Source organism: Macadamia integrifolia, unplaced genomic scaffold (assembly GCF_013358625.1).
Source record: "Macadamia integrifolia cultivar HAES 741 unplaced genomic scaffold, SCU_Mint_v3 scaffold651, whole genome shotgun sequence".
Taxonomy (NCBI): Eukaryota; Viridiplantae; Streptophyta; class Magnoliopsida; order Proteales; family Proteaceae; genus Macadamia; species Macadamia integrifolia.
The window spans coordinates 296,342-299,711 of record NW_024870505.1 but is presented as its reverse complement, the minus strand read 5'-3'; the positions used below and the strand labels follow the sequence as shown (position 1 = coordinate 299,711).

Genomic DNA, 3,370 nt, shown 5'->3' with positions numbered 1-3,370 from the left:
AGGAAGATTTAGGAACGCTCTGTTGGTACTCTCTACCACTCCTAAGGGCATAAACAGCATTACATTAGTTAGAGGGCCCTTGTTGGGTCTGACCTTGAACTATATTCAGTGGTGCATTAGTTGATGTTTGTGAACTAATAGGCTGATGATGCCGAGGGTTAGGCTCTGGTTGACTGGGTAAAGTTCCATTCTCCCTCTCACGCATAATTGAGACAACTTGGGTAAGTTCTCTCATAAGATTTTGATGGCTTGTCATGAGGAGGGCCATATTTTTTTCCAAGTCACTTATTCTACTTATCTCTCCGATGTTGGTAAACCCAGGGGGTTGCTGATAAGATGATAGGAGAGGGGCCCTATGAAAACTAGCCTGAGGTCCTACATTTGACCTAGGAAAAGTATTTTGAAAAAAAGATTGTTGTACAAAGGGAGGCTTTTGGGGTCCAGGTTGACCTTGATTATGAAAATTGGAAGGCACTGCTTGGTTGCTCTGCTTCCAAGAGAAATTTAAGTGATTTCTCCATCCTGGATTGTAGGTGTTACTATATAGATTATTTTTGTATAAGGCATTAACACTATCATTAGAAGTGCCCTTAGAGGTGTTGGGGCATTCTACTATGACATGTCCAGGGGACTGGCACCAAGCACAAATCTTAACCAAATTGACTGATGATGGCTCTCTAGGAACAATAGCCTCAATCCTCTTGATTAGGCTATCCAAATGGGCTTCCTTTGCTACCATCCCATCCACAAAATATCTTTTTCCTCCTATGGTTCTTTCACTCTCTTGGGTGGATTCCCACTCACGGGTTTTGTCAGCTAAGTCACGTAAGAATTCCTATGCCTTTCCTTCATCTGTAAAGGATGTGAATCCCTCAGGGCACATAGACTCCATCATTTGTTTAGTTGGGTAATCAATACCCTCATAAATTATTTAACATAAATGACATAGGTCTAGGCCATGGTGAGGGCATTCTTGGAGTAGATCCTTGAATCTCTCCATAAGTTTGGAAAATGACTTACTAGGCTTTTGCCTAAACTGAAGGATATCACTTCTAAGCTTATTGGTCTTGTGAGTTGGTAAAAACTTCTTAAGGAAGACAACTGTGAACTGTTCCCATGAGGTTATGGAATTTGTGGGTAACCCACACAACCACTTCTTAACTTGGTCGTTCAATGCAAAAGTGATAAACCTAAGCTTAGCAGCATCATCAGAAAGCTGTTGGATCTTAATTAGAACACATACCTCTTCAAATTCCCTTAGAAATAAGTGTGCATCCTCAGAGGTCTATGCATGGAAGTGGGGCAACATAGTGATGTATTGAGATTTAAGTTCAAAATTATTGTCCTGGGCTTGTGGTAGAACTATGAAGGAAGGTTGGGCTGTTCTAGCAGGGTAGAACCTATCTTTCAAAGATTTATGTGAAGGGTTTTGCTGTTGGTCTCCCATATTGAAGGGTTTTAAAGAGAGAAAACGTATTGGGTCACTACTTGTTGGATCTCTTCTTTCTAACCGATTCTTAGTATTACGTACCTATTTAACACTCATGCAATAGAAAACTACCCACAACTAAAGTAAGACAAGCACAAAAGAATGGATAGCAAAACTTTTTTTTTTTAATGACTTTTTGATTTTTTTTTTATTTTAATTTTGGCTTTTTGGGAGCTTACCAACAGGCATCCGGGGTTGCTCAGGTCAATTCCTGAGGTACTGCTACAGGGCAAAACCTGTCTTTATCATACTGTGAGGCATGGCGACCTCCACCAATACAACTATTATTGTAAGTTATTCTTCTCAGGAATTCAATAAAAGAAAAGGAAAAACAAAACAAAGCAAAAAAAACACTCCGATTTATCAAAAGATAGCGAAAAATAATATGGAACTCTCTCCCCGGTAACGGTGCCAAAAACTTATTTGAGATTTAAAATGGAACCGCAAGTGTACAGATCAATGTAGCTACGGGTCAAACACAGGGAGAGCAGCCACTTTATTTTTTTATTTCTTTTAATAATGCGAGAGTGAACCTATTAATGGTTGTGATCTAATTCTGACTACCGTCCTAAACATATGTATCTAAAATAATGTCCTAACCATTTGTCATCTAAGAATTTAAAGACACAAGCCACGCAATTAAAATTAAATAAATAAATAACTAAAAATAAACAACCCACGCAATTAAAAATGAAGGAAAAAAATGCTGAAATAAAAATAAAGTAAAAGAAAGGGAGAAAGCTAGAGAGAGACTCACAAGTAGGTTTCTCTACTTAGCCCGAGGGATGCATCATAATATGAGCTTCCCTACTTGACCAGAGAGTCACTCTTACAAGGGTTACTCTACTTGGCTTTAAGGAAAGGGAGACAATTAAAATAAAAACAATAAATTGATGGTTCTATGGCTAGGAGGGGCAAAGCCAACACATACACCAGCCATGAACCTTGGGGGAAAGGGATAGCAATAATATAACGACTGAAATTAAAATCCTAAATTAAGAAAGAAAGGGTAGTCAGAAGAGGGAATGAGAGGGGGGAGAGAAGACTACTGAAGGAGTCTACTTACTTGAACTTCAACCCTCGAACTGAAAACTTGATCGATTTGAAATACTATCAGTACTAAAACCAGATCTAAAATAAACCAAATTGAAATTTTTAATGCTAGAGAAAACAAATCTGAAGAAAAAAATTGAACTTGAAAGACATGCTTCATAGCTTGTTCTTATCACCTAGAACTAAGCCTAGAACTAGAACTTGAAAATTACAACTTCAATTACTTAAATAATAAAAATAAAAGACTGAATCAAAATAAAAGTGCTAGCATTAATTGAATAAAAGAACTTACAAAAGTGTTTAAAGCATAAACCTAGAACTAGAGATAGAGAAAGAGATAGAGAAACAAAAAAAAACCCCAGAAGAAGAATGAATTAGAGAGGAAGAGAGGGACAATTTTTTAGAGTTTTGTGGACTCCCTTTTATAGGGAATAGGGGAGAGAGAAGGACATCCAAGGGTGGATCTCCTTGGATGATTTTTTTATGAGGTGGAGGAGAGAGAAGAGAGAAAACGACCTCCTTTGAGTGATGAGTAGGAGAGAGAAAATATTCCAAAAAAAACCTCAACAAAATAGCAGCTAAAAGGTTCGAACTTGAGACCTCCTAATAAGGAAGAGATTTTGCACACCACAGCTCACCAACTACGCTAGATAGTTGTTGTTACCAAAAACGAATCTTCAATCACTTAAGGATGTGGTCCATTGATCCTTGTTGGCATTTAGAATATTCCTTATACCCTTGGGACAATTACAGACGGGCTGGTTCTGCATCTCGGTTCAGTTCTGATCCATTATTCTTTTTCTTGCCCGAAAAGAAAAATCACTTGTA

General features: G+C 37.8%; 1 non-coding gene across 1 annotated transcript; it reads left to right on the top strand.

Annotated features, from left to right (window-relative positions):
• Positions 1-953: 953 nt before the first annotated feature.
• Positions 954-1,060, top strand: LOC122069563. Its single transcript, XR_006137477.1, has one exon. It is a non-coding gene; the product is annotated as a small nucleolar RNA R71 (small nucleolar RNA).
• Positions 1,061-3,370: the final 2,310 nt, after the last annotated feature.